The sequence below is a fragment of the Maniola hyperantus genome, chromosome 1 (genome assembly GCF_902806685.2).
Source record: "Maniola hyperantus chromosome 1, iAphHyp1.2, whole genome shotgun sequence".
In the NCBI taxonomy this organism is placed as follows: Eukaryota; Metazoa; Arthropoda; class Insecta; order Lepidoptera; family Nymphalidae; genus Maniola; species Maniola hyperantus.
In genome coordinates, this window is record NC_048536.1 from 18,040,031 (window position 1) to 18,065,486 (window position 25,456).

The following is a 25,456-nucleotide window of genomic DNA, read 5'->3' on the forward strand; positions in this document are numbered from 1 at the left end:
CGGTAGTGTGGTACTACAGTCCGAGACCCTATTTCAAGACAATAAACTAGAGAAATTCCTTCAGTCACTTTTATCTTTGAATTAACATTCAACTTTAAAAAAACGTTGAACTTCATTGACCTATGCCACAGAGGCCCTAGAGAGTTGGAAGGTCAGATGTCCCAATGTCGACATCCCGAAGGAACGTACTACACAAAAACTTTGGGATTTGCCATTGGTTCAACTGACACATACGAATTTGGTTCAAAATCTTACAAGTGACAGAGATCGTGCCAGGCTTCTAGCATTATCCGAAAAGGAATCTGGGTATTGGCTGCATGCCTTGCCATCAAAAAATCTCGGCACACTTTTAGATAACGAAAGTTTTCGTGTGGCTCTAGGTCTCAGATTGGGAACACCACTGTGCCATCAGCACAGATGTCCGTGTGGAAAAGAGGTTGATAAATTTGGAATCCACGGACTCTCTTGCCAAAGGAGCTCCGGTAGGCTGTTTAGGCATGGCTCTCTTAACGATACAATTAAAAGAGCTCTTGCCACCATAAATATTCCTGCGCTCATTGAGCCGGCAGGGATTAGTCGGGATGATGGCAAGAGACCTGATGGATTGACGCTGGTTCCCTGGGAACGGGGACGGGCGCTAATGTGGGACGCAACTTGCGTTGACACATTGGCCCCGTGTCATATCAGGAAGACAGCATCAAGACCGGGAGCCGCAGCAGAAACAGCTGAAAACGGCAAGCGGCGCAAGTATGCCTCTCTTATAGAGAGTTACATTTTTGTGCCGTTTGCCGTGGAGACCCTGGGGCCATGGAGTCTTAATGCTAAAAAAATTTTACGAGACATTTCACCGCGATTAATAGCCTCAACTGGTGACAGAAGGGCTGGCTCATTTTTTGCGCAGCGGATCAGCCTGGCTGTCCAGCGCGGAAATGCAGCCAGTATTCTTGGCACCATTCCACGCGGTCATGATTTATATAGTAATTAGATAAGGCTAGCTTTAAGTTTTATTGTATTAAAAAAAAAATAATGGTGTTAAAAAAAAAAAAAAAAAAAAAAAACTTTAAAAAAGAGATAACGTTAGTGTATAATGCGAACAGTAACCAACGTCACCTACTTGGCGTTATTATCATGTAGTTTCAGAAGCGTCGGAAGGATTTGGTGTCCTTTGAAATTGTAATGAAAATAATCTTTTATTGTAGTTGTGTTTGGGCACACACAATAAAGAGATTACGGAAATGTGAGAGGATGTGTGGAAAAAAACAGACTGTGGATTGAGGTGCTTTATAAAGATAATAATAGTGAGAGTTTTAATACTCGTGTAATAAACAGGGCTTTATTCTGCCAGCGCCAGCGGTTGGTAAGGAAAAACTATATATTTTTATTTTTATTTAATAGGAAGCCAACGGTATACAATGAAATAATTAATATATTATGACAACTTATATAAACTTAAGACTGTCATGCATACTCACTTACATGCTAACTCAACATTCGTAATCTGAAACTTCTAAATAGTAATAGTTCTTTTAATTTACTTAATACGCTGTAATTACAATTCTTATACCTAGTTAGTTAAATATTAATAGCAGAGATTTTATTTTTTATAACGCCAATGACCGTCGAGGCATATAAAATCCGGCCTCTGTCGCATAGTGGTCTCTTCCCTCTCTACCACTTCAAATTCGCGATTTTGAAAAATTGCGAATATGGTTAGTAAACTAGTTATTTCATTAGAAAATTTTAAAAAAAATGTGAGCTCATAGTACTTTGCTCATTATAGTATTTTTCAAAGCTCACTTAGTAATACTATAACGTAAATTAATTATTTTTTCACTTAAAACTTTAATTTAAAGTCACTCGTAAACACAAGTCACACTTTTACTAACACTATATTTACTACTAGCGTCATCTATCGGCAGTTCTTGCTCCCCACCTGTATTGTGATTTTAGGAGTTCATACTTCATGGTAGTTGGGTCTTGGTGCTGTTTAACTTGATGAGTCCCACAAATTGCTAATGCGCGTGGCTGCCATTTTAGTGACGTCAGAACTAGATTGAAGTTTCGAGCTGATAGTATATTTTTATTTCAGCTGACGTCAAAATGACGTCATTTCGATTTTAATGAGACATGGTTACAGCGTAATAGCAATTTGTGGGACTTATAATCTTGTTTTATCAAATAGCTCTTGGGCTACATGTAAGATGTAACCAGGAAACTCCACCTCAGCCTCTCATTACGTGGAGCGGCACGTCACGTCGACAAGTTCGGTTATAATAAATTCAGCGAATGGCACATTGTTAATTAGTTGGATACTTTCTGTGTGTAATCATCTCACATGCGTATAATTTGATAATGGCAAACTGGTAACATGCATAGAGATTTAATAAGGGATATAGAGGAATAGATTTAATAGAATTCTATATTAAGTTAGTTTAGGAACAATGTTATTTTCTTGCATGTATAAACCAACTATACCTATTATGATATATAACTTTTTGATAGAGTTTTTAAACTATACGTCGATCTCTGGGGAATTTAGGCATTTGACCATTTGGCAATAAGTGAATAATGGTCTAGCGGTGGAAGGCCCTCGCGCGGTACGACAATTTAATTAAAAAAAATCCCATGAGTACTATTTGATTTTCCAAGATAAACTATGTCATGTCCTACTTTCTACTATGTCATTACCTAGGTTTTTTCTTAATTCAGATACAAGTTAGCCCTTGATTGCAATCTCACCTGGGTCATGGGTGGTACTTGATGATGATGAAACTGGCGGTAGGAATGAAAAAAATCATACTGATTCGTTGTTCTGTTGCGTTGTGATTGAAGGACTAAGCAAATAAACACACTTTCGTATTTTGATACTGGTAGTGATATGTACACTTTTTGATTGTCAATTTTTAATCACTACCCTTATTATAAATGTGAAAGTGTGTTGGTTTGTTGGTTTGTTGGTTTGTCCTTCAATCACGTCGCAACAGTGCAACGGATTGACGTGATTTTGTGCATGGGTAAAGATAAACACCTGGAGAGTGACATAAGCTACTTTCTTTATCTATAACCATGCAATAAATCACGTCAATCCGTTGCACCGTTGTGACGTGATTGAAGGACAAATGAACAAACCAACAAACAAACACTTTCACATTTATATTAAGGGTACTGATTCTATCATGATACTTTTTTATTTAAGTACATTTTTGTCTGGTGGGAGGCTTCGGCCGTGGCTAGTTACCACCCTACTGGCAAAGTCGTGCCGCCAAGCGATTTAGCTTTCCGGTACGATGCCGTGTAGAAACCAAAGGGGTATGGGTTTAATAAAAACTGCCATACCCCTTCCAGGTTAGCCCGCTATCATCTTAGACTGCATCATCACTTACCACCAGGTGAGATTGCAGTCAAGGGCTAACTTGTAACTGAGTAAAAAAAAAAAAAAAAAACATTGTGGTTTCAGATCCTTGTGTTAGTTAATCTGCAGTTAATTTGGAAGACGGTATACAGCGGAGCGATCGTGTATCTCCAGCTATCGCGATATTCGAGGGGTGGGGCGCAATAAAACTTATCTCGAGCTTTATTATTCCGAAGCGGGCTCGCCTGTAGACTTAATCGCTTAATGAGATAAGCCGTGGTAGTCTAAGAACTGGCCTGTGATTAGTACCAAACATCCAAATTGTAGTCTAAATATATAAAACTAAAAGGTGACTGACTGACCGATCTATCAACGCACAGCTCAAATAACTGGACAAATTGGGCTGAAATTTGGCAAGAAAGGGTTTTTGAAAATTCAACCCCTAGGGGGTAAAATAGGTTAAAAATTTGAGTAATATGGTGGCAGTTTCTCTGGTGCTGCAAATGTTCACGAGCGGCGGTACTCACTTATTATTAGGTGACCCGCCTGCTCGTTAGTTCGCCATTTTTATGAAAAAATTAAAACGGTGTCTATCTGTCTAATGCCTTTTCACGGCCCTTCTGCTAAACCAAATTTTTCAAAACTTTTTAAACTTAATATTATTTTTGAAAAAAAAATTCAGCCTTGAAAACACTGCAAAAATATTCATTTTGTAAAATGTTCGACGTGTTTTTACATAGGTAGATACACTTATATGATTTTTTACGAGTTCAATCTTTCTAAAAATAAACCAGTTATTTACCACTGTCTGTTCTAAAACTACTTTTTTTTTTACAAATTGCCTGTTCAAATATAATAGCAATACATAAAATTTAATGAATGTAGGATTAAAAGTTGTCACTTTAAAAAATAAAAAATAAGTAAGCGTTTCTAGTTGGTAGGAAGGTTCTTATAAAGAAACTAGCTTATGCTCGCGACTTCGTCCGCGTGGATTACACAAATATAAAACCCCTATTTCATCCCCTTAAATAAATAAATAAAAATTTATTCAGCTCACAAAACAAAAAAAAAACAAAAAAAGCAAAACATATAAACCAGGTGTTACAAATTAAAAAATTAAAACTAGGTAAACTTAAAACTACGAGCTCGACCGTATGTACAAAAATACAGTACAAAAATGATGTCTTGTTTGAGCTGAAAAGGCTACTGCCTCAGCATGATGCCTTGCGGGTTGAATTTACAAAAATCCTTTCTCATTGGATATCTACGTCATAATAGCTACCTGCATGCCAAATTTCAGCCCGATCCGTCCAGTAGTTTGAGCTGTGCGTTGATAGATCAGTCAGTCAGTCAGTCAGTCACCTTTTCCTTTTATATATTTAGATGTTTATAGTGTAGGAGGACAAAACTGTAAAACTTATCAATGACTTGCTCTTTGCCTACGATGGATGTCGCTCATACTTGATTTTATATTCGGGTGAAGGAGACCTATTAATGTTTCGGTACGAGTGCGCGTGTTTATGTGAAGGAAATGGCTCACGACATAATCATAATCACAGACATGGCAGTTGGTATATATACTTAATATTCGTAAGTGAATATTAATGCAAATAAGTTAAGCGGAAATTGTTAGAGACCAGCGTGCGAGTTTCATAATCATAATCATAATTTATTATTGCTTATACACGGGTCACAGTGCATTTACCATTATAATGGTGTGCAATAGTTACCTAGCATTTACAATAATTATATTAATTACACGAATGACAATGAATATTAAATATCACTTGCTTTAACGGTGAAGGAAAACATCATGAGGAAACCTGCATGCCTGAGAGTTTTTCATAATGTTCTCAAAGGTGTGTGAAGTCTACCAATCCGCACATGGCCAGTGTGGTAGGCGGCGAAGGGTTGATCATGATGATGATGATGAATGACAATGAACGATAATCACGATAAACTGAAATTGAAAACTACTATTATCAAAGAAAATTTATAAAAGAAAAATGTAAACTCAGCGAGAGCTTTCAAAGCTTATAGCCTGTAAAATTTAAATTTCTAATGAGAAATAGGTAATAATTATTAATATTTATTTTATACATAATGATCATGATGATGACATATACGTCAAAAGTAAAACGTACCTATACTATCTTTGTTCAGGTACAATTATAGTTTAGACAAACAGAAGATCAGCCTTTTACACTTCTATATGATTACATTTTTATGTAGTACTCAGATTTGAACTCAACTTGTGAAACGGTATTTTACAAGTTAAGGGTGCAATTGTTTAAATAGTTAAGGTTAAATAGAAAAAGATATGTAAAGCATACTTTAGGTATGTATAAAGTGTATGTCGAATGCTTAGTTGAGATTCGCAAAATTCCAAATACATTTTATCCACCATCAAAGTATTACACAGCCAAAAAGGTACTAAAGCCGACTAAAATAGAGAGTGCGCATTAATTTTGCACGGAATTATACCCACGTTATCCGAAAAGATCCTACGATCTAGTCCCCATGTGTTATCTCATAAAATAATGGCTTTTCAATTCCAAAGAGAATGGTTTCAGGTAATACTGAATTTATTATCGTATTCGTACTATGAGCTGCCCGCGTCCGGTCTTTATAGGACGCGGTACTACCACTTAATATAAGATGTAGTTGCATGGTTAGCTTTAAAATTAAGTACATACCTAGTTGTTTACTTGTAATTTACAATGTATGGTTAAGTTGATGAAAATTACAAAAAATGTTTTGTTTACCCAATGATTAAACAATTCATGATGATTATAATATTATTGTACATTTTGTCAATAGTATTGTATGATAGGCTAGATTTCAGAAAAAAATACCGATGAATTGTTATAATCCTTTCACTTCATGATACGTCAACATACTGATGTTGGCTTCAAACTGTCTGAGGCAAGCCTTGACTTATTTATAACATTTTTGCTATCAGTACCCTTATTATAAATGCTAAAGTGTATTTGTTTGTTGGTTTGCTGGTTTATTGGTTTGTTGGTTTGTCTTTCAATCGCGTCGCAACGGTGCAACGGATTGACGTGATTTTTTTGCATGGGTATAGATAAAGACCTGGAGAGTGACATAGGCTACTTTTTATCCCGGAAAATTAAAGAGTTCCCACGGGATTTTTAAAAACCTAATTCCACGCGTACAAAGTCGCGGGCATCAGCTAGTAATAAATAATAACAATTAACATTTTTAGCCAGTCGAATCCGAATTTAAAAATATTCAAAAGATTTCTATCATGCACTACTATGTTAAATCATTTAAAAGTAAAAAAAACTGTATGCAAATTCTGTACAAATACCAGAGTTACAAAGGGGATAGTAATTAGAGTAAAAATTCCATAAAATATGTTTGTACAGTAACTTACGGAATGTTAATGCTTACTTGTAAAATAAATAGTAAAATAGTAGTGATAAATTTTTCTGTATGTTTTATAGATTAGAGATAGATTTTATTCTTAATAGTAAAATTGTAACAATGAATATTTTTATCTTCTCTCAATTGATAGAGCCGAAACCTTAATATAGGTACGCCGTATAATATAAAAGATGGTTGCCAATTGATATTAGAATAATGTGGTCCGAGGTCCTTGCGACCAATCCACTTTGTGCAAGCTGGAATGAGGAATAACTACCTCCATAGTTGAAGTTGTACTTTGGGAATTGTAATCCATATAATATTAAGTTAGGTACGAGTTTGATGAACATCAGTACCCTTATTATAAATGCGAAAGTGTGTTTGTTTGTTGGTTTATTGGTTTGTTGGTTTGTTGGTTTGGTCCTTCAATCACTTCGCAACGGAGCAACGGATTGACGTAATTTTTTGCATGGGTATAGTCAAAGACCCGGAGAATGACATAAGCTACTTTTTATCCCGTGAAATCAAAGAGTTCCCATGGGGTTTTTAAAAACCTAAATCCACGCGTACGAAGTTAAATAGATTGACATTTTTCGTTTTGCTTTTGATATAATTTTGGAAAAAAATTGGATTGATGTGAATTCGTGGAAGACTCCAAAATCCCACCACGATAACATCCCAAAAATCTCTATCATTAAGTAATTAAAGGAAAGGCGTCATAACTCTCAACAATGAGAAATACGAATTAAAATCGGAATAAGAGATCATAGCTTATCATCTAGAGACGATCATAAGTACCTAGTCATGAAAATATAACGGGAACGGTAAAATGAAAATTCTGAAAAATACACTACATAAATAAATCTCAAAGTTCATTAACATCTAATAATATAATATAAGTAATTAAAATAAGTTTGCTTATATAGGTAATTGGTTAAGGGCCTGTATAAATATTGTGAGCAAAATGTTCACCGTTGCTATTTATTTATTGCAGGCGCTAAAATAATAACAACATACAATATATTATTTACCGTCCGTCTCTACATTCGAATGCATTTCTAAGCCGTCGGTATTTGTAGCGCAAACATTTGAATTAGCTTTCGACTTTGAATTATTTAGTCACAAAGGCAACTTCAAAAGCAGTTTGTCTACTCTTTCAACGTAGCACTTTTCATTTCTTTTTTTACCCCAAAATAAATTTCTATTTTTATTACTACGTGATACGAAAGAGCTATGATTCTAGCAGCTATGTTTGTGTGTTTGTTTGTATGTACTCATAAACTAGTGATTAGATTTAGATAAATAAGGTGTTTAAAGTAAATGGTAAATCTAATAAGGTGGATATAACCTAGCAAAAACAAGCAGACAGTAAAAAAATTGCATATTTTGTTACGCGGCGAGAGTTTGGCTTTGACCGTTATTGCGCAGAAATCAGAAATTGGGTATCAACGGGCAATTAGTGGGGTGCGGGGCGGGTGTGTAGGCGCACGCGGTGCTCTGATTGGCGCTCCACTGCTCCAGTCGTTCCCTGCCTCTGTTTGTACAATCACGTTCACAAGTGAATTGCTATTTTCGTTAATTGTTTATTATATAAGAATCTGAATAGCACTGCTGCTAAGACTTTTTTTTAATGTTAACTTTTGTATTTAATAATTATTTTAAGTTTTCTTTTGTTTGTATGTACCAATTTTACATGTATCTTGGAATAAATAATTTTATTAAAAAACAATTATTTAGAATTTTCATCGCTGTCTCTGTAAACTTTAAAAGGAAATAAACATTTTATATAAGTAAAATAACTATCAATAGTTTTAATAAATGAAGAAGTTTATCTATTTCGTATTATTTTCTAGCATTATTACCACTGTACATGATTTTGACCCACTCAAATATCCAACCTGGTACATAAAAAAGGAAAAGTATTGTGTGCGTGACAGTACCCATGCGCAGTAATCCCCTCCACCCGAAGGTCAAAGCCAAACTCTCGCCGCGCGATCTGTTATCTTTCGACGAGAATTACGTTACATTTATCCTATTTTCAAACTAAACACAAATATGTACCCACCTTATAGTTTACGACAGGTTGACACGGCAATCGGGATGGGGACGCCCCGAACACCCACACAGCCCCGTACCAACCCAGTGCGGGATAGTGCGCGTGACGTGCGGGTGTGCAGGGCATCCCCCGTCTCATACTGTGATTGCCATGTTGACCTGTCGCGAACTATAGGTACTCACTTATTGAATACAAAGTACATATTCTAGAGACTATCCTAAAATCTACTCGGAAAGGATAAAATGGAATAGGTAATATGTATGATGTAACACACTTTTTTCAAATAAATACAAAAAATAGTACTTACTTATTCGTATTTCCCCTTTGTAACTATGGTAGCACGAGATAAAAGAAGACAAACAAAATAGCTCGCTGATTTGTAACGGAGAATTTCCACTTGTGAAACGTTAAATTGATTAAAAGCTTTAAGACAAAATTTAATTGGAAACCCAATTTCAAAGATTCAAAGTGGCATAAAAAGTCGGACAAAGGTCGAGGATGGAACCGATCGCACATGTTTCTACACCGCACGTGCCATACTTACTATTTTTCAATTCTTTCATCCTCAACCCAATTGGCCCTACTTTCTCGTTGAAGCGTTCTCTATCAAAATTCAGTTTTCAACTATATTTTACAGGTATGAGGCAAATAGGTAGCTGTACGCTAGGATGTAACTTAAAAATCATGAGGAGTAAAAATGATTTTATTCCTTTTATAAAATGAGATACACTGACTGATACCCCTTCAGCACACATCGCACACACACACACACACAGTTCAACCTCTAGGTCTAAAAATTGCATCTAGGATCTCTCTTTAACGTAGATTCATACTTAGAAAAGATTTTGAGAAAATCCAGAGTGTTTTTTAAAGTGTTTAAAAAAGATATTCATGGACAATTTTTCGAGCATCACATCCAGCTTGAATGAAAATAAAAGAATGCTATTGTACTTAGATAATTCAACTAATTTTGTATTTTTTTTTTCTGAAATGCTCCGCTCTTTGCGCACGGCAAATTTTAAATTCTGATAGGCGATCTGCATTAAAAAGGCAGAAGCGCAAAAAATAGACGAAATAATCAGTTAGCTCGCAAAGAGGCGAGTCTTAATACATTCACGAGGATTAAATTAAAATATTTTATGCAAGGAGCGTGCAGCTTCGCCTCGAGAAATAATTAAACCAGCCGCAAATCCTGGCTCGCCATAACTCAGTTAAGTCGTCTGATTTACATATCGCCGTGCGCTAATATGGATAACTTGTCTGGCGGATTGTGGAGTTCTCAACTGACTCTAGTTCCCACTTATTACGTCAAGTCACCTGCTTTTGATGCACTCTGTTGATTAGGAATATTCTTCTTCTTTCTGCTGTTGGGGCTGTGTAGGTCCTAGATTGACATTGACTGTCTGCAATCTATCAGTTCCTACCATCTTATTTTCTTCGCAGGAACTGCATGAGCTATCAGGCAAAAAAAAATAGTAGAACGTACTCGGTATTTAATTACATTATATTTTTTCTTTAAACCACGAAATAAGCCTTAAAAAATAAGTTAACCCTGGTTAAATAATAATTGAAATTCAACGAATGCGCCGAATGACTATTTAATTAAATGTGCCTAATGTTAATAGTTTTGTAATAATTTCATTATTTTATATTAAGTTCTCATGTAAGTCGCTGAAGTCTTTTATGAGAATAAATTTCTTTAAACCTAAATTGCAATAATATCATGAACATAATAGAACTAAAAAGAATAGTACTAAGCAAACAATATACTCCAACAACCTGGCGTATATTTTTCTGTAATTACATCTAAGCATCCTGGAAATCCTGCAAGTTTTCCGCCCTAACGATATATTTTTAATTTCCGGTGCGCTGTGCACTATGTATAAACAGAGAAAACACATAATTCTGCAGGGATTTTGTACTCAGAAATACACTTACATTGCATATTTAATAACGTTGACTCTTATACATACAATATAGGTACATTACAGATGCAGTGAATACCAATTAGCTTTAATTTAGGATTAACAAATATATCGTCACGACGAAACTTTAGTAAAAATTACAATTAGTATATTAAGGCATACGTTTATATAATGTGTTAAATATAAGAAAAAATAACCATAGAAAACATAGTGCATATTTTGAAACATTAAGTAAATAGGAACATTTGAAGGCTCGAATATTTGAAGCGCGTTCCATACAAACGAAGTTTAATTTTTATTCGAATTCCCAAAATTCGAATTTCGAAAAACAGATAGACATAGGAGCCCGTGGTTGGGGGCTTCGACTTCACTGGCAGGCGTCAAATGTTAGTACATTTGACGCAGGTATACCTAATGTAGCCCTATTTGTCTATGATTAAACATACAAATCATATTTTCATACAAATCTTTAAGCCCATAATATAACTATATATCTATGATAATGCTTTTAAACAAAGATAAGAATTTAAATATCTGCAAGAGAATTTTTTATTTTATTCATAATTGTTAAATTAAGTTAATCTATGTATGTTATAAGGTACGATAGGGTTGTAATATACATATTGTATAAAGCCCTGTAAAAATAAGTAAAGATATTAAAAAAATGTCATCAAGAACAATAATAGCCAAAAATAGTATCAATTTTATTTAGTTTTACTTAGTTAGTTATAGAGAAAATCTTTTGCATTTGATAGTTATTATGCAAACAGGGGTAACAAAGAGGTAATATTGAGACTAAAATTCATATTAAACGCACCTGCCCGAGTTTCCTACCCTTCATTTCTCCTTATAGATATGGATTTGTCTAGAAATGATCCCAAACTTTGCATATTTATCACCTAACCCGCTACTACTAGTTAAAAGTCTAAAATACCGATTTTTTATTGTTATCTTTGGTATTAAATTCATATATGAAAAAAAATCTTTACATTCAGTGGCTCTTTCTGAAAAATAAAATGAACAATAAATTAATCTAACTAAATCAACAATGCCTTTCTAGATGGTCTATAACATTATGTTGTGCTCATATTTTATTCCTCCAAGGTCGTACTTATAAATGCTGTAATTAATTATTGTACAATTTGCAGATCCAATCATATTAAGAATATATTTGTTTGTGGTTTTATGACGTTATTTAAAGATTTTTGTGAATAAGTATACCTACTTTTTGTTAACTGAAAAACATAAAAACAACGAATAATATAATATAACTAATTATAAATGGCAAAATTCCTATCGCAATTTACAACATTAATGTAAATCATAAATACTATCTTTTAATCTACTAATGCAGCGAGCCCACAAATTATTATCACCAAATATGAACTACTAACATTTACACACTAAACCATTTTCAAAATAATGGCCCTATTTAAATTTGTAACATATAAAGCGGAATATGGCAAGGATGGCTCAGTTTATAGGCTATTATTTTGTCATGCACGCGTGACAGCGCGTTATTAATTGACGTGGTTAGCCGGATAATAAATAATACGTCAAATGTGAGTTTTTGCCTTTTGTCTTTGATTATTTATTTACATTGCTAATACATATGGGGCCAATAAATTGTTTTAAATTATTCACACTGTGGGGTTCATCTTTTAAATGGTACGAGTAGAGGAATATGCAACTCACTGAAATCATCCCATATTTTACTTGAGTGTGTTTGTAGGTTATAAATAAATAAAGTAAGTAGGTAGGTATAATGAAAAAAAGTATAGTGAATAATATTGACTTCTTTCGATCATATTGTATTGTGAATCTATCATTTGGGTTCGGAATGCCTTTTATACGTCAATTAACCAGTAAACATAATTATCGGAAGTTGCTTTTTACAAAATTAAAATAATACTTATTCTAATCACTTTCATGTTTCAGCAGTAAGTTATAAGAAAAAGGCATTTATTTAAACAGTTAGTAGATGAAAGTAATATTCAAATAACAAGTTAAAAAGTGATATTTTTTCACAATTTTATCTGTAGAAACAATTTTATATAGTATATTTCTACGGCTATACTCAAGCACGCTATACGGCGCAGTCTAAAACGCGAAGCGTGCGCGAGCTAACCCCCTTGATAAAGGACCCCGGATGGGTTCGAAACTAGTCGGGCTAGCGTCGACTGGATACGTGAGTATAGCCGTAGAAATATATTATATATAATAGAAATCATTAACGATAGTTTAAACGCTAAAATAAAATAGTTTTGATTTTTAGTCCTATCAATTTCCCACTGCTAAAGTTTTAATGTCAGAATAATTAGATTACGTTGGTCGCAAAGACCCCTTGCTTACCATAAAGTCCAAGTTAATCCGTCGTTAAAATGAGGGTTAACGTCATTTCCCGTCACCGGCAAATTTAAATTCATTAAATTAATTAATTCGTTACGGCATCCTCTTGTCAAATTAATTAAATATGAAATCTTCTCGTACATAATACGAACGTATTCCCACTCCAAAAGTATTTCAAGAAAGTATAGATACTCTCTCTTTGTTGTCTTTTGTACAGGTATTAATAATGTTATTCAAATTTTCTTGTGATTTTTAACCAGTAAAGTAATAAATCATCTTCATCGTTATCATCACTGATGGATATTCTGCTGGACATAGGTCTCTGGTAGTGACTTCCACGCCACGGTCTTGCGTATGTTGCTTGAATCCAGTGGCGGACTGATCAGATGATGATGATGATGATTCATCATCAAAAAAGCTGTGATAGCCTAGTGGTTAGGACGTCCGCCTTCTAATCGGAAATTGGGGGTTCGATCCCGGGCACGCACCTCTAACTTTTGTTGTTTTGTGCGTTTTAATTAATTAAACATCACTTGCTTTAACGGTGAAGGAAAACATCGTGAGGAAACCTGCATGCCTGAGAGTTCTCCAAAATGTTCTCAAAGGCGTGTAAAGGTCGATGAACAATATTTCCTACCAAGTACTGCAGGTAGGTACTTAATACATAAGATTTATACATTAAAGAAGTCTATGAAAGACACTCTGAAAGGGTGCGAAAGTTTTATTATTCCTAGGTAAGTACATAAAGTGTAAAGCCGGGGAAACGTGGCAATTGCGGGCGCGGAAACTTTATAATTCAATAATATTCACTTCCCATCCAGCGCAATAACAATTGTCGTAAAGTTGACTCGAACCTCCGACTCGCAAGTCGCAGTTCGCCTCGAATAAATTCGCATTCGTACCGTAATGTGTTGCCATTTATTGTACGAGCATATATTTTGTTGCTATTCACACGTAGTAAGTTACATTGAACCACATTACATTTATCTATCTCATTGCGAAGCTGAAGTGGCAATGGGCAGGGCACATAGTCCGTAAAACCGATAGACATTAGGGTCCCAAGGCACTGGAATAGCGAAGACGCAGTGTTGGAAGACCCTCCACTAGGTGGACGGACGACATCAGACGAGTCGCAGGGAGCCGCTGGATTCAGGCGGTGCAAAACCGTGGCATGTGGAAGTCCTTACAATAGACCTATGTCCAGCAGTGGTCGTCTATCGGTTGATGATGATGATGAAGTTACATTGAACCACATTACATTTATCTATCTAAAATGTGATAATAAATTTAAGCGCCTTATTAAAAATAGCAGTCGATGATATTCTTTCTAGATTGCTATTTTTTTATTTAAGGCACACAAATAGCCACATAGAATAAGGCATACCTACATAAGCAATATTGACCATATAACCTGGTTATCCACATAAATGTTACAAACTAAAAGCGCCTGATCACCTATGGCTGTCAATAATGTTTTCTTTGAATTGTGATTTCTTTTTTTACGGCTTTACCTGCCTTATTCTATGACCTGCTGTATTATTAAGTTTTAAAAATTGTGTGCGCCTTATCAATTATGACGGTCCACGGAACGTACTTTTTGCTATTCGTTTATTAAAGGCGCATTTTACTATTTACTTTTTTTATCACTTATATTCCTTTCTCCTCAAATAAAGTTTGTGGTGGGATTGAAAATTGCATGCTATTTGATCATGCCAATTGCCAGTCAATAATATAAAAATTATGATTGCTGTGTCCAGTGTTGCCATTGCATGATCTTTGCGCTAGACAAAAAGTTACTCATTACTCAATCGCAGAGTTTACGACTCTTTTTGGTTTTCACATGTGAATATATTTTTGCAGTAGTAAGTAGTTATTGTTACAAATCATAAATCTTTATATACGGAGGTATCTTGTTTGCTTGAAGATATTACCTTAGTGTTAACTTTTGAAATTATAATAATGTTTTAATATTATATGTTTGATTTTTTTAACAAAATCAAGGATATTATCCCTATAAATAAAAATGTTAAAATTGATTATTTAAACAAAAAAGTCAATGCTTGTCACCAAAAATTGGCCATCAACGTTCCTGAACCCCTATCGTTTAAAATTGCTGTACCCTGCATCTTCAGAGTTGAGGAGTTGCGACTTGGAGTTCAATCATGAAGTAGCTAGTTGCAGTATCGACAATATCAATTCACCTCCAAAAGTTCCTGAATCCCGATGACTTAGACGAGCAGTAACCTTGCAGCATCAGGATTAAAAAGTTGGATCCAAAATTTTTGTGGGACCATCCCGCAGACTTTCTTTATAGAGTAAAACTAAACAAGGATATAACACATACGTCATACATATATAGGTACATTACAATCGGTTGGCGTCGGCAGAGGAACGTTTCTAGCTTGCAAGCAATATTGTTTAATTAAAACCGGCGGGTTGGTGTGTTTTGTGATAATATTAAATTAAACTCCCGATCGCGGACATGTGGTTATGGAGCGGTATTTATTGCTTCTTTTGTTGCTGTTGCCTCTATCTTTTCTTCCTTATTATCTACTATTCTGTTTTTTTAAACAGTGGTCATATTATTTCATCAACCTTTACACAATACCCACGAGTCCATCCGTATGTATTTAGGGTTTTTAAAAATCCCGAAGGCTTATTAGATTTTCTGTGATAAAAAGTAGCCTACGTCCATCCTAGCATATGATGCAAGCTATTTGATCCCAATTTTCGTCAAAATGGGTTAAATGGATGAGCTGTACAAATGTAAGCGACCTATTGACAGATCGACAGTCAGACAGACACGCTTTCGTATTTTATGTAAATTATGTATGGATTTCTATCCTCTATCTAACCGTTAAATTTGAGCTTAGAGTAGGTACGACATTTGTGACGAATATGAGTTATCTATGAATCTTAATTAATATTATTGTTGATGGTGCATTAATACAATATTATTATAATGAACTTGAACTTTTACGTTTCTTCTTGTTTTCTGTTTTAATATGAAAATAGTCAAATTGAAACATTCTCAAATAAAACCAGATTATGAGTTCAAAGCTCTCGAATTACAAATTGAGGTAAGTTATTATGATAAAATTAGAGGGACCGCTTAAAGAAATAACAGTCTATTATAGTCGCTGGAACTGAATTTTCTTTCTCTATCATCTTTATTATCATTAAATTAATTAATTAAATTAATTAATTGTTACAGCCCTCGGCTGTCAAATTAATTAAGCGAATGCGAGATCTCTCGTGTATCATAGCAGCAACTGCCGCAGGAAATGTTCTTAATGAAGTACGGAAATCGCGGTTTGTTTTGAAAATTATTGCCTAATTATCTTAAAACTAGCTTATGCTTGCGACTTCGTCCGCGTGGACTACATAAACTTCAAACCCCTATTTCACCCCCTTACGGGCTGAATTTTCAAAAATCCTTTCTTAGCGGATGCCTACGTCATAATAGCTATCTGCATGCCAAATTTCAGCCCGATCCATCCAGTAGTTTGAGCTGTGCGTTGATAGATCAGTCAGTCAGTCAGTCAGTCAGTCACCTTTTCCTTTTATATATTTAGATTATTTCATTACTAGCGCGATTTCGAAATAAGCTTTTTAAAAGTCCCGTGTGAACGGTGAAAAAAGTGCAGATACTCTAAATTTAGTTTAGAGAAAGACAACAGAATCGGCACCAAGCGTATTTTTAGTTCAGAAACTAACTTTGGTTGTACTCAGTCGTAAAATGTCTAGACTGCAGACACATTATCAAAAGTTAATGACAACTCACTATTTCTATTGGTGTTGCTAATTTTAACGAAGAAATAATTTCTTTTAGTGCAATCGTTGAGATACCCTGTCTGAGAATGACGCTTAAAAGTTTTCTTTCATTATTTGGTTCTTTTGAACAAGAATTTTCTTTTTGTAGCTTTTTTACTTTTGGGATAATATCTATGGATCTTTAACAATTTCTTTCTCAATAAAAGATACTTTATGGATTTGGTAAATATATCTTTTTTTTTAAAGTAGCAGTTGTTAAAATGTTAAGCAAATATGAATTTCGTAGGCATAATATTATGTAGTCAAACTTCTAGCAAAAATATTCCAAGTTCAAATTACCCTTCAGACCGTTCACTATAACTTGTCCCCTGCCGTCATGTTGGCACCATTGATTTGTTTGCTTTATTTTTTAGAAATTAGGGTTTGTTATTGTGTGATTTGCAATGATGCCATAAACAACGTCAGGGGACAAGTTATAGTGAACGGTCTGTAGTCCAAAATTTCCATATTTGTCATTATATTTGTATTTGAAAATTTTACGAGAGGGGTGCGCGAAATTAATTAATAATATCTCTACCCAATTTATCTTTTGATGGACTTTCAAATTATTGATTTACTGACCTATCTTTCCAGCGAGAAAATACATTTTTGCACTAAAGATTACCTTCATTGAGGCAAAAAGCACATTGATGGAATAGAAAGGGCTATAGGCCACCACGCTGGCCATGTGCGGATTGGCAGACTTCACACACCTTTGAGAACATTATGGAGAACTCTCAGGCATGCAGGTTTCCTCACGATGTTTTCCTTCACCGTTAAAGCAAGTGATATTTAATTACTTCAAACGCACATAACTCCGAAAAGTTAGAGGTGCGTGCCCGGGATCGAACCCCCGACCTCCGATTAGAAGGCGGACGTCCTAACCACTAGGCTAGACACACTTTCGCATTTATAATATTAGTATATGGAGTATGATTTAATATTTAAAATGAATACTGTTCCAATCTATGGCGTAGAGATATAAAGCCAGAGGTACTAGGGTAACATAAACTAGTGATAATATGGGTGGTCTTCAATGGAGGCCGCATTTGGTCGCGTCAGCGAGCGCTGGACAAATGTAGCGGAAAGATAAACCGGGACTGGCCGACACCCCTACAATATGAGCTTCACAAATATTTTGTGTTATAGGGAAAACTAGAGACAGCTTGTTTCCTATGGCTGGAAGGCATAGGTTAGACTGGGTTTCACAGGACTTCACAAATTTACAACCCCCATTTCACACCCTTAGGGGTTGAATTATCATAAATCCTTTCTTAGCGGATGTCTACGTGATAATAGCTATCTGCATGCCAAATTTCAGCCAAATCCGTCCAGTAGTTTGAGCTGTGCGTTGATATATCAGTCAGTCAGTCACCTTTTTCGTTTATATATTAAGATTTAAATAGCTAATTTTGAGTCCCTAGCATATTATGGTGGAATTTAAAAAAATCCGCATAAAATAAATATTTAATTGCATTAGATTTAAAAAGTTAAAATCTGAACTTTTGTTGCATCGTACTTAACCGTTGTCAATAAAAAGTTAACAGAGAATAAACCAACGGGTTGGGCTTAAGGGAATTTATTCATACCACCAGAGTGGTGGTAATAAGTAAAGCCTAACAAAGGGGCGATATGAGTGCCACTAAAACAATAAAAGTCCTACTAAAAATGCCTCGGCGTGGGTTGCGCGCGCGCTTTGTGCATTCCTGTGCTCTGCATTTTATATCCTTTGAGAATTTCTAATAATTTAATAACGGTGGAATGGAAAAATATCTCAGACAGATAAAAGAACGTTGCCTTTTTTATACCAACAATAGTGATTATAGTAATTAATTTAATTCAATGCTTGTATTTTACGTTTAAATTTCTAATTGTAAATTAAAAAATATGGCGCCTGTATAAAATTTTCAACATCCATGAATTGGCCGTGGATGCTATTATAAATTCACAGGCGTTGTAATAATTTAATAGTTGTATTTTTTTCACAAATTTCATGATTCTAGGTAAACGGGAAGTACCCTATAGGTTTCTTGACAGACAGGCAGACAACGAAGTTCCTTTTTCCTTTTGAGGTACGGAACCTTAAAAAAATGACGCCTCACTTTAAATCGTGTCGACAACACCATTGCGCTAGTTTGAAAGTACTTAATGGATTTGTTCATAGCGATGTAACACCGGCCGCCATAATGCTCGTAATCCCGCAATGAAAGGCATTTACTTTTAATCCTATTACTTTTCACGCTGTTCACTGTTCAATGTTCACTTCATGGCTTTGCCGTTACCATTCGCTTTGAGCGTTCAACGCGAGCGGGTGGCGTCAAAATCGCCTGATTATTATTTAACTGGGTCATTATTAAAATTAGCTGCTGTGTTATGAAACTTTCGTGATATTAACGCAATCATCATCATCATGATTTAGCCATTACCGGCCCACTACTGAGCACGGGTCTGTTTTAAGTTCACGTAAAAATTATCACCACTATATCATCATCTTACAAATGCAACAACCGCCCATCAAAAAGTGTAATTTATTACCTATTTTGATTAAACCATTTGAGTTTGAGTTTGAGTCTCAAAGGTGCGTGAATTTTGTCAACTTACACTTATTTAGTGAGTAGATTTTGAGCGCCTGTGAGTTTAAAGCTGCAGCATTGGTTTGACACACTACAGTCATATATTTTAAAAAGGCAACGTCTATTACCTACTTTCTATTTATGAATATGTTTAGAGCAATACTGATACATGAATAATATAATATAATATGGAGTACCTACTTCGGCCACATTATGAGAAAAAGCAAATACGACCTCCTTCACCCTCCTTCCTTCGAATTAAAAGAACATCGTGGCTAAAGAATTTATGCCAATGGTACGGGAAGAGTGCCCGATCTCTTTTCCAAGCAGCAGTGTCCAAGGTGCAAATAGCCCTAATGATCGCCAACCTCCAATAAGAGACGGTATATCAAGAAGTCAAGAAGAATATGTCATCTGTACCATTCCTGTCTGCATATTTTATTTTAATATTCCAAACTTCTAACTCCTTTAGAATTGGAATCGTAATATGGGATATAGAAAATCCATAAATTTCACATTCCCGAAATATATTCGAAGATGTGATCCGAAGGTTTAATTAAATCCCTTGAAAGGCTCATATTTCGGTGATTAATTCTAAGAACTTGTATAATTGCCGCTATTAATATAAGGCAGATTAAAGTTTGGAACTATCTCGTCGGTGAACTAAGTCGGCGTCGCCTCATAGCACCGCCTGATATAATCACGGAATACCGCTTAGGCATAGTTTATGCGAAATAGGAACGCGTAATTTCTGTACTTACGTAACGTGTTAGCAACTCGCGTAGTATTAAACAAGAAATTGACTTCAAAATATCTTGCAACTAGCTGATATCGACGACTTCGTACGCGTGGATTTACGTATGAAAATCCCGTGGGAACTCTTTAATTTTCCGGGATAAAAATTAGCCTATGTCACTCTCCAGGTCTTAAACTATACCTTTGCAAAAAAACACGTCGATCCCTTGCTCCGTTGCGACGTGATTGAAGGACAAACCAACAAACAAACACACTTTCGCATTTATAATAAGGGTACTGATTCCAAGATTCTAACTCCTTTAGAATTGGAATCGTAATGTGGGATATAGAAAATCCATAAATTTCCCATTCCCGAGATATATTCGAAGATGTGATCCGAAGGATCCCAGACCCCCCGAGTACGAGAAGGTCTTAGCTTATAACCGCTTTTGCAACAATCATTATCATCATCATCAGCCTGTAGACGTCCACTGTTGGACATAGGTCTTCCATAAAGAGCGCCACCACACCCGGTCACCCAGCCACTTCCCGCCAGCCTCTTTATATCGTCGGTCCATCGTGCTGGAGGGCGTCCCACACTACGCTTGCTTAAACGCGGTCTCCACTCACACTTTTTCAGCAATGCTTATGAATATCAGAACACTTTCAGTGCACCGTACAGCACAAGCGCAAGTGTGTGACGTAAGCGTAACGATCATGGCCGCTAGTTTACGTCCGTGCGACATTAAAATATTAAAAATTCTCAAAGAATAGACAATGCACAGCCCAACTGTGCATAAAGAACACAAGGTGAAGTGTGTTCAGCGTGAAGTTTATTGTTTTAGCGCCCCTCATATAACTTCCTTTGTTGCTTTCACCATTTTTCACTTATTTTAAAGCGGCTTATAATGAATAAATTTTCATCAAGCTGTCCACCATTTAGCTAGTTGTGGATAAAAAATTGTATGGCTGAGGTGAAAGCTATACTTACTTGCTTAAATTATATATAAAAAAATTACTTCCAATTTTAATTATTATTCCTCCTAATTTACTATTTTGACCTAAATTTGAAATTGTCGATACTTAAAAGTACAAGATATCTGCAGGGGATGATATAATTTCTAGCAGAAATGTTGACTTTATTTCATCTAAATAATTTATTACATACTAGATAATGCCCGTTTTTAAAAATCCCGTGGGAACTCTTTAATTTTCCGGGATAAAAAGTAGCCTGTCCTTCCCCGGGATGTAAGGTAACTCTGTACCAAATTTCATCAAAATTGGTTAAACTGTTGGTCCGTGAAAATCTAGCAGACATACAGACACACTTTTGCATTTCTAATATTAGTATGGATATAAAATAAAAAACTGTCGGACTGATTGATCTATCAACACATAGTTCAAACTTCTGGACGTATCGGGCCCATTTTGTCATGCAGATAGCTATTATGACGTAGATATACGCAAGGAAAAAATCTTTGAAAATTAAATTAAAATAAAAGAGGGGGTTGAAAGTGGATTCTACTCGTATGAAATCGTGGACATGAGCTAGTTGGGAAATAAAGGAGTTAGGCGTGACCTTTGAAATTTCCTTTAAAAACTGGAAGAAACTTTTGACACAATTTTGTAATAAAATGAATAATAAAATGAAATAAAAAAAATCGCCACGTTCCCCTCAAACAATTAAAAAAGCAGGCCTAGAGAGAAGCAAGAGACCATTTAAGTATAACAACCGGTCGTTCCGTATAATTTATGGGAATTATAAAAATGTTCAACGCGGAGCAAGGAAAGTTTAGCGGCAGAATTGTCTTAAAATATTTTATGTGGGATAGTGGCAAAAAATATAAAAATCGCTCGGACGGTCCGCGGGCGTTATAAATGGTCGGTAATTAGGGCACACACCAGCGCGTCGCTATAAGCTTGGGGCACTGTGAGCTCTGTTAAATAAGGCTGAGTTTGTAGTGGGCTCTTCTGAGACTTGGGCGCGTTTGGAACCCTCGTAGCCTCGTACCCTCTTACTTTTAAGTTTGCGAAACAATTATCACCTCTATGTCTTACAAATCCAACAACTGACAATCAAAAAGAGTAATTTGCCTATTTTGAATAAATCATTTGAACTTTGACTTTGACTTAACTAGCTTATGCTCGCGACTTCGTTCACGTGGACTATAAAAATATTCAACACGGAGCAAGAAAGTTTATCGGGAGAATTGTCTTGAAATATTTTATGTGGGATAGTGGCAAAAAATATAAAAATCGCTCGGACGGTAAATGGCTGGTAATTAGGGCACACACCAGCGCGTCGCTATAAGCTTGGGGCACTGTGAGCTCTGTTCAAATAACTTAACTAGCTTATGCTCGCGACTTCCTTCGCGTGGACTTAAAAAATTTCAAAACCTTATTTCACCCCCTTAGGGGTTGAACTTTCAAAAATCCAATTTAGCGAAGGCAAACGTCATAATAGCTATCTGCATGGCAAATTTCAGCACGATCCGTCTAGTGGTTTGAGCTGTGCGTTGGTAGATCAGTCAGTCAGTCACCCGCTAAATCACTTTGCGGTACGGTTTTGCCGGTAGGGCGGTAACTAGCCACGGCTGAAGCCCCTCACCAGACCAGACCAATTTAGATACTATAAAATTCCAAACCCCTGCCGGGAATCGAAACCGGGACCTCCCACTAATAAGACAACAGCGCTTACCATTGCACTACAAAAGACGTGATGCTTTATTGAACGAGTAAAAATTCGGCGTTTGTTTACAACCACCACTCTCAGTGTACCACCAGCTTGTTGCACTTTTACCTAGCCCCGTTATAGGGTTATAATAGCGACTGGGCAGGGCTTTTTGCGGATATTATCCTTTTAGCACCGCGCATTATAAACGTTTGCTAAAACTGCGCCACTCACAAAGGCACTTTTTGCACTAGATTTCCCCTACCGTATATAACAGTGCTTATGTAATTACCGACCTCCGTTTTTATTATTCAAGCTTTCAGCTCTAACTTTTTGGAAATGCAGCAATAGACAATCTTTTGTAAAACAGATAATAATATAGGAGTAACTTGAAAAGTACGTATACAGTGAAAAATACCATTTAAGCATATTATATAACACTAGATTATGCTCGCATCTTCGTCCGCGTGGACTACATAAGTTTCAAACCCCCATTTACCCACTTAGGGGTAGAATTTCGAAAGATCCTTTCTTAGTGGATACAAGTCTTATAAGTGGCTATTTACAAAGAACACACTCTCCAAATTTCATGTCTCTAAGACCAGTGGTTTAGGCTGTGATATATAAGTCAGTCAGTCAGTCAGTCAGGATTTTTAATTTTACACGGACAATTTTAATTGGTAAAAAATTGATTTTAAAAAAGAGAGTTGAAAATGGTTTTAAATACATGAATCATACAAAAGTATTAAAAACTTATAAATTTTGAGCAAATATTATATCATTTTTTCACAATAAGAATATTATGCTCGACACTTTTGGGCCTAACGTCAGCATTCCCCTTTTCATAGTGATAAGACTGAATACATAAAATGAAAAATACTGGTATAGTTTCAAAGTACATAATTAAAAAGGCTTTATCATTGATGGAACTGAAAGAAAAATCTTGACCTCATTTCAAGTCTCTTGAACATAAAAAGAAGCTAATGCAATAATCTAAACAAAACAGTGCCGACACAGAACCTATTTAAATCCACTGAACAATGAAGCGCACAAAAGGTCCGAAGCTCCCTCCTCCCCGATCCTCAGTTCTCTCTCAAAAATCCCTTTTTCCAGGTCAACAGTCACACGGAAGCTGAAGGGCACTCGGCCGTTTACAGCTTAAATCTCGCTCATCATAACAATGTTTCTTTGTGTTATCCGACTCTGTTATAATGATGATGTTTATTTTCGTAATATTCATCATCATCATCATGATCAACCCATAGCTGGCTCACTACAGAGCACGGGTCTCCTCTCAGTACGAGAAGGGTTTGGCCAAGTGTATATGTTGGCAGACTTCACACACCTATGAGAACATTATGGAGAACTATCAGGTATGCAGGTTTCCTCACGATGCTTTCCTTCACCGTTAAAGCGAGTGATATAATATTATTACGCAAACTTAAAACTAAAGCTACGAGGGTTCCAAACGCGCCCAGGTCTGAGAAGAGCCCACAACAAACTCAGCCGGGTATTCTTTTTACTATCACCAATTCAACCACTTTACAAAACAACTTAAACTTATTAGAACTAATACAAAGCTTTTATAAGCAACTCATTCACAAGCTTTCTTATCATTTAAATAATCCTTTACATTGTAATAGGGGTTTTCAATAAATTTACATTTTATGAAAACTAGTATAAATAGTAGTTGTAGTAGTTATAAGTCACGCAAATTGCTATTGCGCTGGAACCATGTCTCATTACAATCGAAATGACGTCATTTGACATAAATTTAAGTAAAAATATACCATCAGCTCGAAACTTCAGTCTAGTGGTGACGTCACTAAAATGGCGGCCACGCGCATTAGTAACTTGCAGGACTTTTAATGCCTATGATTTTGTCCGTGGGATTTTGTTTTTCTTAAAATACCGCGGAACTCCGATAATTTGATGACATAAAAGTCTAAGCCTTATTAAGAAGTATAAAAGGATAAATAAATAAATAAATAAAATAAAAATCTTTTTTATTCAAATAAACTTTTACAAGTACTTTCGAATAGTCGGATGCATCTACCACTGGTTCGGAATGCCTTTCCTACCTAGAACAACCAGCAAGAAACTCGGCGGTTGCCCTTTTCAAATATTTGATATAGGTACAAGATTATGCCATGTATATACAAAAGTATTTGCAGTCTTGTGCGTTGCTGGAACGAGCTGCAGGTCAAATCCACGCTCTTTTATCATTTAGATAATCTTCAATTGTGTAATATGCCTTTTTCAGGAGCATATTTTTAATAGATTTTTTAAATTTGTGCAAAGGTAAGTCCAAAATAGTTTGCGGGATTTTATTATAAAAGGTTATACCCATACCCACAAATGACTTTTGGACTTTCCTGAGGCGGAAGGTAGGAGCTGCAAGCTTGTCTCTGTTTCTAGTTAGCCTATTGTGTAGATCACCAATTTTCTTGTAACTAAGAATAATATTTTGTCTTACAAAAATTATGTTATTATAAATATATTGAGAGGCTACTGTAAGGATATCTATTTCCTTAAATTTCTCTTGAAGGGATAAATTTTTAAAGTAACAAATGTGGTGTACGCGGGAACGTC

At 35.6% G+C, this 25,456-nt stretch overlaps 1 protein-coding gene across 1 annotated transcript in view; it reads left to right on the top strand.

Annotated features, from left to right (window-relative positions):
- Positions 1–1,238: 1,238 nt before the first annotated feature.
- side-II (sidestep II) overlaps positions 1,239–25,456 on the top strand; it is a 667,447-nt gene continuing 643,229 nt past the window's right edge. The window contains exon 1 of the mRNA XM_069499951.1: positions 1,239–1,357. The gene's annotated coding sequence lies outside the window, so the exon portion shown is untranslated. The remainder of the gene's footprint in view (positions 1,358–25,456) is intronic.